The sequence below is a fragment of the Ammodytes marinus genome (genome assembly GCF_949987685.1).
Source record: "Ammodytes marinus genome assembly, chromosome: 2".
Classification (NCBI taxonomy): domain Eukaryota; kingdom Metazoa; phylum Chordata; class Actinopteri; order Uranoscopiformes; family Ammodytidae; genus Ammodytes; species Ammodytes marinus.
The window spans coordinates 853,230-865,132 of record NC_137231.1 but is presented as its reverse complement, the minus strand read 5'-3'; positions in this window follow the sequence as shown (position 1 = coordinate 865,132).

Below are 11,903 nucleotides of genomic sequence, written 5' to 3'. Positions count from 1 at the left end.
TAGGTCCATAGCAATGCCAAAAAGTAAAGAAACATGTCAAATAAACATCCATCCTCAGGATACAGTGACTTATTTTGTGAACATTTGCAAAAGCAAAATCAAACCAAAATATAGATGTTGGATAAAGCCAGGATGGATAGAGCCTTTAAATTAAAAGCAATTTTCAGCATGTTAATTAATTGAGGGCTTAGGACTTTCCCAACAGCTTTACAAGAGCTCACTAGTTGCCCTTTATGCACCCCTTTCCGTGACTTAGCATCTCTGCAGTCAGAATAGAATATTTATAAAGCATTTCTGAACAAATGGTAACACAAAAACGAATTGTTTTAATGCTAGTAATCAACTGGAAAAGTTTCAAGATGATATCTACAAATATAACATATCCTATTCCCCTGCAGTGTCTCACCTTCAATGACTAGCTCTTACTTTTGCTGTAAGAGGGGAAAACCACCATAAAGCTTAAAATATAAAAGGTATATCGCATCAATACATATTCGAGAGGTGCACATGAGCACCAAGATTGTACCGATTTCTGGTCTGGCCCATGGACAAAGTGAACTCACAGCAACACACTATGTGGCCATTCAAGGGATATCCATAATTTATTTCAGATTCACAAATGGGTCCATAGCGATGCATAAAAAGTAAAGAAACATGTCAAATAAACATACATCCTCAGGATACAGTGTTTGGATTCAGTTCAGATTATTTGCAGAATTTGGTTATCCATAGTCATTGTGTTTTAGCTGCAGTAGATTGTGGTCGACATCACACAGTTTGTACAAGCAGGCAGGAGTGCCCGAGCATAGCAATGTAACGCCTGTGAACAGGGCAAGCAGCAAAAAACAATTACCCCCTAAAACAAATAAAATGTGTACAGTATAAATACAATATTTTCACCACTTAACCATTTTCAAACTAGCCGTATGTGTCTGTGTCAAGCATGCAGTTACTCAATTATCTCCGTTTCCAGTTCTTTGGTAATTGTTAGTACAGTCCTTTAGTCGTTTGCACTTCCACAAGCTTTAAAATGGTCAAATTCTGGATTGGCTGGGAGATTCCCAGGGCTGACATGAGTGGAAGCAAGTGGAACATCCCACTTCATCAACATGCAAAACATGAAACCATATGCTCAAATACATTCACTTGTTTATTTTATTTCTGTAATTTTCCAACTTGTATACAATGGACTAATGCAAAATGTACATGGGTAACCAAGTAATGAGCATTGGGTTAATGCACTGCCTTTAGTCCTTGAGTGTGATATCTATAGGGTAATTTTAACCGGGATATGAGAGAGATGACCCTTCACATAACCAATGATTTGCATGTGGGATCTGAAGTTGGTTTGGTCCCGTAACAGTATAAACTTTTTCATTTTTTTTTTTTTTTCATTTAACTTTTATTTATCCTCGAGAGACCAATTGAGGGGTGACCCTCATTTTCAATGACGTCGAGTTCAAACAAATTCAAAGGAAAAACAACAATACATTAACAATATTCAACGCAAATACATCAAATACACAACAACGGGTGAAGAGAAAAACAATTGAAACATTTACACAGTGGTGAAATTAAGTGGTAGCAATTAAAATTAAATGGGTGAGAGTACAATATAGCCTAATTAAAACAGTTACAGGTAGAGTTTGGCAGATTTAAAATAGTTTGTTTAAATTGGTTAAAGGATATGAAGTTATTTAGTTTAATTTGTTGCTGTAAGTTGTTCCAGGAGTCAGGGGCACTGAAGCTAAAAGCTGTCTTTCCTAGCTCAGACCGGGCTTGTGGGACATAAAGCATAAGCATGTCAGTGGAGCGGGTCTGATAAAGCCCATCTGAGATTTGCAGCAATTCAGTTAAATAACGAGGAAGCTTCCCGGTCAAGGCTTTGTAAATTAAAATATGCCAATGTGCGTCACGTCTCTCTTTAAGGGAGGACCACCCAACCTTTTCATATAAAAGACAATGGTGTGTGTCATAAGCATCTCCTGTGATGAACCTTAAAGCAGAGTGAAAAACAGAGTTCAGGAGTTTAAGACATGAATGTGATGCATGCCGGTAAACCACATCACCGTAATCAAGGACAGACATGAAAACTGCTTCAATAATCCTTTTCCTACTAAATAAAGGGAAGGTGGTTTTGTTCCTATAAAAATAGCCAATTTTTTGTCGTAGTCGACGAACAAGATTTTTTATATGAAAATTAAAAGTGAGTTTATCATCTAACCAGATGCCAAGATATTTGTACTCTGTGACTCTTTCAATTAAAAATCCATTATTTGTAAAAATATTAAAATCATTCAAATTTGTAGTTCTTGCTCTGGAGAAACACATATATTTGGTTTTGTCTGTATTTAGAACCAGCCTGAGGTCCACTAGACAGTCCTGCAGGGTGTTAAAAGAGCTTTGTAGGTTCTGAATAGATTGGTGCACCGAATCGGAAATGCAATACAGTACTGTGTCGTCAGCGTATAGATGGGCATGACAGTTTTTTAGCGATGAAACAATGTTATTTATATAAATTGTGAAAAGAACTGGACCTAAAATTGAGCCTTGTGGGACACCATTTGTAACAGTTAAAAACTCAGATTGGTATCTCCCGAGTTTAACTGACTGCTGTCTATCAGAGAGATAATCCCTAAACCAGCTACATGCAGAATGATCAAAGCCAATGTCATGCAGCCTCTGTAAAAGCAAATGGTGGTCAACAGTATCAAAGGCCTTTGAAAGATCAATAAAAAGTGCTGCACAGTGCTTTTTCTTGTCTAATGCTGTAACAATGTTGTCTACAACCAAAGTCACAGCAGAGACAGTACTGTGGCCTGCCCTAAAACCAGATTGGAATGGGCTCAAAATGGAAGCACTAGTTAGAAATGTTTTTAACTGATTATTAATAAGTGATTCTAGAATTTTTGCCAGGCATGGGAGTTTGGAAATTGGCCTGTAGTTATTAAGATTATTTTTGTCACCACCTTTATGTAAAGGAATTACGTGAGCTTTTTTCCAAATTTTAGGAACTATTCCAGAGGAGATGGAAAGATTAAAAATATGGGTTATTTGTTTTGATATTATATGTGTCGAAAGCTTGATTGAAAACGGGTCCAAATTGTCCTCTCCCATGTACTTCTTGGGGTTGATGGCGAGGAGCGCATCTACAACAACACTTGTGGGAAGAAGATCAAGGCTGAAAATAGGAGTTTGAGAGACAGGCGGTACGTTACTACTGGTTGTAGAAGGTGTACAACCTCCATTTTGAAAGAGTTGACCAGCAGCTACAAAATGTTTATTAAAAGCTAAGCCAATCTCTTTTTGATCATTGAGAGTGTGACCATTTAATTTGATCTGAGTGGGAACTGTGCTAGAATTGTTTTTATTATAGTTCACAGCTTTCCAAAATAGTGCAGGGTTAGAGTAGCAGTCGGAGATTAATTCAAGGTAATATTCGGATTTGGCTTTCCTGACCATGGCTGTGCACTTATTCCTAAATTGTCTAAAAATAGTCCAATTGGTATTATCTCCAGAGCGTCTAGCTAGAGACCATGCTTTATTTCTTTCAGAAAATAAATCAGACAGTTCACTTGTAAACCAGGGGTTTGATCTATTTTTTACTCTATGCTTTTTAAGGGGCGCATGTTTGTTTATAATTGAGGTGAAACTATTGATGAAATAGTCTAAGGCTAACTCAACATCCGAAATTTCCGTTGTGAGTTGAATGTCACTATGACGGAGATCACTTAAAAAGGCTTGCTCATTAAACCCTTTAAAATTACGCTTAATTATGATTTTAGGTTGAGATCTTTTTAAATGAATACTTCTGATACAGGCCACTGGGCAGTGATCACTAATCCCGAGCTCAAAAACACCAGCTGAGACTATTTTATTTATTTTATTTGATAGGATTAAATCGATTAAAGTTGATTTTGCTGGGTTTTTTAGATTGGGTCTTGTGGACTCAGTTATTAATTGTGTAAGATTAACGTTGCTACAGATTTCTTTGAAAGGTTCAGAGGCACCAGAAAGCCAATCAACGTTAAAATCACCCATCACAATTACCTCTCTATTTACATAACTGGAGAGCATATGTGCTAGATCGTTTAAGGAGCTAGTAACAGCAGAAGGGGGCCTATACACACCAATTACAACAAAACAATCATTTGATGATAAAGATAATTCTAGCGCGATAAATTCAAAACAATTTGGAACAGAGACAGCATGTAAAAGTGTTACAGAATAACAGGATTTAACATAGACAGCCACTCCCCCACCCCTTGCGTTTCTGTCTATTCTGAATAAATTGTATTCATTAATTGCCACAATAGAGTCATCTGTACTCTTCTTTAACCAGGATTCAGTCAGAATCAAGACATCTGGATCTGCCTGGGACACTAAAATCTTTACATGGTCTAATTTATCATGCTGCAATAAACTTCTAATATTTAGATGAAGAAAACCCAAGCCCTTTCTTGATTTAAGAATTTGTGGGGAATTTAGTTTAGAGCAAAGGGGGTCAGTGATGTCTGGGATGAATGAAGGACAATTTGAGGTGTTGTTATGAGTTAAATTGGGGGATATTTCAGCAGGATCCCTGGGGAGATCTTTTTTAATGGGGGATGATTTGGTAGGGTCGTGCTGTGGTAAATATCAGTCCGAATTATGCCAAGATGCGATGTGATGAATGTAGTGATTAGTAAGTTCTTTAATACCTTTGGCATTGGGATGGAGGCCGTCAGATTTGAGTAGTGTGTGTCTAGAGAAAGAGTCAAAGTTGTTAATATAGCCCAGAGAGTTGCCCGAGCACCAGGACTCCAGCCGTTCATGGAAATCCAAAAGACGGCTGTAGCGCTCAGGGCTTTTGGATGACGTGGGAATGGGGCCGGAAAATATACAGAATTTCCCCAGGCTCTCCAGGGTGAGGGCCAGACTCTGAAGATTGTCAAATAGTTGGTATGACCGTTTATTCATTACGTCATTAGTTCCAACATGCAGGATGACTGTGTGGGCAGTAGGGTGGAGGGCAACGAGGGCAGGTGTTAGCTCCATAATGTCAGATGATTTTCCTCCAGAGAGGCAATAGGTGAAAGCACCAGGGAGACAAAGAAATCTGACAATAGAGTCACCGATGATGAGGATCTCAGGTTGGCGATTCAAGCAGCTCCCACAGTAGAGAGACAGCTTCGATGAGAGGGGAGGAGGTGAGGGCAGGGCACAGCCGCGAGAGAGAGCCTCACCTGTACAGCGGATGTCAACATCGGGGGCACCACTTCGAGGAGGCACGGAGGGGTGCACACAGGGAAACACACTTCCAGATGGAGCTGGTAAACGGCGGCGATCTTGACATCCAAACTGGGAAGACGAACCCCGACGTCCACGTGCCACCCTGGAGCAGGTCTGGACCGGCGAAGCAGATGGAGAGCCGGCAACACGAGCCGCAGGTTCAGCAGCTCCACATAGCACCTCCAGCGGAGCAAATGGATTGCGCGTCAACACAGGAGGAGGAGATGGAGAGGAGAGCAGAGGAGGAGGAAGAGGATGAGAAGATCGTGTAGAAGATCGTCTGCCCTTCTTCACAACAGACGTCCATGCAGCGTCGGGAGGCTGGGCAGCAGAAGCAGTAGAAACGCCGCTAACCGGTGCCTGAGAACTTGAAAGAGGAGCTTTTTCAAGCACAGCTAATTTGGAGACCAGGAAGGACTGCCGCTGGAGGAGATCGTGAATGAGACTCTCCACTGACTTGAGCTCAGATCTCAGGAGGAGAAGCTCCGGATCTGTCTGGGTGAGTGCCGATGACATGATGCGGTGAAAAAAAGACAGAACACTATAGAGCTAACGCTAGCTAGCGGAGTATTAGCTAGCTTTAGCCGTTTTAGCTAATTTCGGTGGTTTCTTTAAACGACCATAACTCATCACAGGAATGGGGTAGAGACTTACTTTTTTTTTTGAAATGTTCAGAATCTTATGCTCTATGAGATGTATATGTCCATGTTGTTACGACCGGAAGTTGAAAAGATCGCGAAAAAGATCGCGAAAATCATCTAACAAGCAGTGGGCTCAGGCTGCCATTTTCTGAAAAAAAACTATGGAAAAACTGGAGATGGTCTAGGTCCACAGGTGCACCATGGTGACAGCTTTGCTGGTCCGTAGTGCAGTCAGTCAATGATTCAGCAGCATTTCCTAAAGGAGGAAAAATACCATATGTTACAAGAATGACAGTAACCTTATAGGTTACACAATCATGTGACACGAATATACATGTTTTAATAACAATCTCATTACACTTCTACTGGCTCTTGGTATTCTTAGCATTATTTTATTTTAAATCAGGTCTAGCTGAAAGCACCATAACAATCAGGGGGAGGCTTGTAGTACCTTTCTTTGACAGCATGTGTTACGTTGTAAACTATGGATAATATAAAAATAAACAAGGCGATGCTAATCATGTTTTACCATGCTAAATTCTTATAATGGCAATCCCCCCTGAAGTGCATAATTATGAAACTCATCTGATCACAATACTTTGGCAATGTTACTGCAATTCTTTAACTACACCAAGCTCACAATACTATCACTTTAACCCTGTAACACCATTTACTAGATACACAGGAGGTGACCAACACACATATTACTAAGAGTACAACGTTAATTTTTTTTAGAGGTATGCCCCACACATGTATAGCCTGCATTTAAATGACCATCTAATTAGTTGGCATATTGTTGTATTACAATTGAAATATTATATGAAAGGGAGAAGCTTTGCCTGTCGCGGGTCGCGGCATGTCTGTGTGCTAAAAATGATGGCGACAAACTCAAATAATCATGCTTAGTGTAACATGTCAGCTAGCTCGCTAAATAGCCTAGCAAGAAATGCTGATTACCCTCGCAGGTGACCAGCGCACAAACTACTGTATGATAGTATAATGGTGGGTCAGCATAACAACATACCTCTCTTATCACCGATACTCAGCTCCGCTAGTCTGCAGCCAGCTGCTTTCCTGCTCACTCACGAGGAATAATGTCCGACGAACTCGAGAATGAGCTTGAGCTGTGGACAGCTTTTTTTCCCTCCTCTGTTCGTGTGACAGGCCTCCAAATGAACCAATGAGGTGGCCGCCCCTAAACAAGCTCCTTTGATTGGTCAAGGGGACCATGTGGTTCGCCAATAGATAAAGGCTGCGCCGCGAGTGCGCCATCTGCTGGTGGACCTGTCTAACTGCACCTAAAGTACAGAATTCAAAATACAGGTCTCATTTTACAGGTGTCGTTTTGCAGATCCCTGCGGCACGAATGGGACAATATTCCGTGAGCGCACAGGAAGCGATCCACAAATGCGCAGAGCCAGTTTCACATGTAGAAATGGTTCTGTAAATGTGTAAATAAGAGTTGACATGTCTTTTTTTGTGGTGAAACTATTTGCATTAAAAAAAAAAAAAAAATTATGCAAAATTAAAATACACATTTACAGACTAAATTCTACATATTTGCAAATCACTTTTTCTTTGTGTGGATATAACTTTACAAAACACAATTACACACATACAAATTATTGCACTTCACATTTGTAACGCTTGTTCTACAGATCTCGGTGGTAGAAGTTGGACAAAATTATGTAAAAATGTAATGTGGCTCACAAACTCACAGGAGGCAATCCACAAATATGCAAACCCCTTTTCACAAGCAGAAACAGATCCGTAAATGCGTAAATATGACTTTGTATTTTCAGAGTAAGTTCTACATATTTGCAAGTCAAAAATTACAGGTTTGTGGATAGTGAAATACGTGTGAATCATGATACACACTTGTCAATTGTCTTCTGTGCTTTTACAAAACTGTTTTGCTTTCACAGACATTAAAGTCCAATAAACTCTTCCATACAAAATGCGCATTAATCTCTCCTTCCACAGCATCAATAACACTGTAAAATATTATCTTGAACTCAGTCTTTTCGTCTGTCACTTTTTGGCTGACCAACTGTTTCTTCAACTGCAACTCCGCCGAGGTTCTTGTTAATTGTGCGTCTTCTCTTGCTTGGACCGGGGTCGGTCTGCGGCACAGCCTCGATGGCCGTGGCTGGAGGAGCGCAGAGATCCCACAGTGCAAAACTTATTTTATGTGCGCAGTGTCTTCACGCAGTCAGAAGTGTCACCGCGGTGAACAAGTCCATTATTTCGGCTTGCAGTAGCCTATCTGTTATGCGGCTCGAAAAGTGACAATAGTTTCATGACGCGATCCGATTTGGCAGAGGAGACTGTTGGTGGGCTTTTCAACCATTTACGAATATCCATGATGATGAACTAGAAATTAAATTGTAAGCCGGCAAAAACTCATCCAGCTTCACTTTCAAAAATGCGTGGTAACCACCTGCATATAATGAACCCAAACATAACGGCTCAGTCCGGGGAACTTTCACGACAAGTACAGCGAAGCACCGGTGTTTATATCTACGCCAGCCATGGTCCCCTGTCACAGCCAGGTAGGGTAATGTTGGCTACTTGCCTTTATTTTGTACCGCCGTGCAAACAATGCTGCAGTAAATGTGTTTGGTATGGTGCTGCCTTGCTGTTCGTGTTAATTTCCGAGCGGTGTGAATATGCAATGCTGTTTTAAGGCTATTTTTTTTGTTCAGTTGCTGTTTATTTGTCTTTTGGCACAATTGTTGGTCGTGTTGTTTTTGTGCGGACTTGATCGCTGTTGTGTCGGGTCGGGTCTGATCACAGCCATTCCACATGGGAATAAATATATCGGGAGGGAGACTAGCTGCGCAGGCGCGTAGGTGCGTTGGGCGCGTTGAACCATTTTTTGACACAAAATGATCAGGCACCAGATCAGGTGCGTTGGGCGCGTTGGCCACCGCACTAGTGTTGTTTTTGGCGGCCTGTTTTAAGTTTAGTTTTAGTCTAGTCTTTGTGTCAAACTGTCATTTTAGTTTTTATTAGTCTTAGTCACGTTTAAACTCTTTTTAGTCTAGTCAAGTTTCAGTTGACTAAAAGTCTTGAGCTTTTTAGTCTTCTCTTAGTCAGAATTATCTGGGACTATTTTCGTCTAGTCTTAGTCATCAAAAACTGATGACATTTAAGTCTATTCTTAGTCAATGACATTTGTATTTTAGTCTTTTTAGTAATGCTATTATATTTAACCCAGTTAATATAGTACAAGTACCTAGTATAGTACAGCCAAAATCAAAATGTTCTTTAAGTCCCCCATTTCACAAGTCAAACAAGGTTATCTTATCTTATTATATTATTTTTACCTTATAGACTCAAGAATACATGCAATTCCAGACACGGAAGACGCTCTGATTGAATTTACATCATATTTATTTGAGCTACCAAACATGTAAGAATGCCGGATTCCTCAATCTGAACAGCAGTCTGGTGGAGCTTGGACAGCTTCTCTTTGTTTTTCAAAATCTCCTGTCTAATGACATACATTTACATAAAATAAATAGGCCTAAATAAAATAGCTTCAAATGACAATGCCAGAAAAAATTGACATTACATTCAAGTTTAATTAAGAGAAAAAAGGTTCTTGAATGCTAGAGCTACAATAACATAATAACAAAGTGCAAATAAAATGTTTGTGTATGACTTGTATTGCTTGTAAACTGAAGTCAGATTTTGTATTACAAGATATAACACAAATAGTTTGAACCATGAGATTGGAAGCACAGACTGCATACAGTGGAATTCGTTGACAGAACTTATTACATGGCACTTTGAAAATTCTATGTAAACCACGGCATTCTACAGGTCTGTTATTTCCAGCAAGACAGACCTCTGTCAAGGGTATAATGACCGTTGCTAAGGACCTACGTCATAGTTTTGATGGATAGACGTCCACAAACAGGGCTACTACTCGTTCAGAAAACAATGGAATACTTTTTCGACATGACTCAGGAGAGCAGGGAACACAGGAGTCATGGTTAATATCCGACAGGAATCCAGTCAAGATGACGTGAGTACGTTTGGCCGCATATTGACAGTTAGCCTATACAGTAACTTCAGGCTGCAGCTGGTTAGTCGTTAAAGTTAACCCACCGCCGCAGCTGCATCTTCCATATTGCCGCGAGTGGGAATTGAGGAAGTAACGTCGCCTGCTAACTTCCTGCTATTTCAAAATAAAAGCCAACTCACGTTTGTCTAGTTAAATACTCATGTTTAGCCAGTGAAATGCTTTTAATCTGAAGCCGCAGCCTGTTTGCAGCCCCGAGACTCAGGAAACAGAAATATTGCAAAAATAATAATAATGGCGAGACAAAATAGCCTTATAACATTTCGTGTCCTCTCGTTTTTGTCAATGAACATGAAGAGATATTTTATCAGAGTTTTTGTTTTTGTAAACCACATTTAGTCCCGTTTTTATTTGTCAACAATAAAGCATTATATATTTGATTATAGTCTTCGTCACATGACCACCATTTACGTTGCGTCTCGTCTCGTTTCTGTCAAGTGATAAATGTTCGTTGATGACGATATTTTGTCATACATTTCGTTGACAAAAACAACACTACACCGCACCCAACACATTTGGTGTGGGCGCACCTTAAGCCCCTACACATTCAATTGTGGGACATTGAACATTCAGAATCAGAAACAGAACAGTAAGCCTATTACATCACAGGCTATCATAAACTTTGCCCGCTTTATTTAATTTTTTCATCTCTTTCTCCCTTATTATTTTTAACTAAAACTAAGTTATATGATCTATCGAGCTAGATAAGATTCATTTCGCCCGTTGTATTTCCCTCTTCTATCTCTCTCTCTCTCTCCCTCTGTTTTCTCTATAGCTCCCTCTCTTTTTCAATGAATAATAACTTTGGACTAGTATAATCTAGTGATCTAAGTGATCAACGCATAAAAACGAAAACGAAAAAAAAATTCAGCAAATCTATCTCTTAGTTATAAACAGATTGTATGAACTAAACAGGCGAAGTGTTTGCAGATTGAATATTTAAAGATCGATTTTATTAAATTAATTACACGGCCCGTTGCCTGCTATTAGAGAGACATGGTTCACGTTCAGAGATTTGAAATAAATGAAAAGGCAGGAGGTGACTCCGGGTGCAGAAAATTCCAGCGGAGTGGAGAGAGACCATGGGCCTGCACCCTGAGAATGTCCTGATCTACCCTTGCACACATCAGGAGGTTTTATGTGTTAAACAAATTTGGGGAAAGTTGTCACACTATGCGGGGGAAATTGTCACGTTATGTTTTTCATTTAATAATAGCATCTATAAAGGCAGATACCACATTCATAATTGCTTTTAAAAGTCTGATTTATTGAGACAAATGTTTTGAATATCAGGGCTCTAATCAGCGTCAGTACATAAAAAAAACATGAACCTATTGATGCTTCTGTTAGTATGCTGTCGAGGAGTTGGTCCTACTTTTTCCTTAAATTTCCTTAAACAAAAGGGGGCGCCAAAAACACACTTGAGCATCTTTCTCTGCAATTTTTTTGCCTTTTGGTCCATAACTCCCAAACCGAACATCCCACATTCAAAAACTTTATATCCCCGTATTCCGTGAAGCGAGGGGCCGGCGCCGCGGACAACGACGCCCGTTCCCGAGTCGCGTGGGAGGCTTGGCCCCCGTTCACAACTGCTCGCAGTTCTAGTTTTTATTTAAAATGGTGCTGCAGCCCAAACCGTAAAGGGCTGGGACATGCCACTTGCATGACTAGATCCAGGTCCGTGCCTGGTACACAGACGAAAAAATTCAGATATCCCGGCCACTAGGTGGCGCTACAACAAAGGAAAACGCCTTTGGGGCTATAACTTCCGCACCAAAAGTCCGACAGTCAAACACTTTATATCCACAGATGCCCACAAGTCAGCTGCATCTTTTGAGATAGGCCACGCCCATTTGCGTATTTATAGGTTTTTCGCTACATCGCAAAGACTGTGTCAGTCA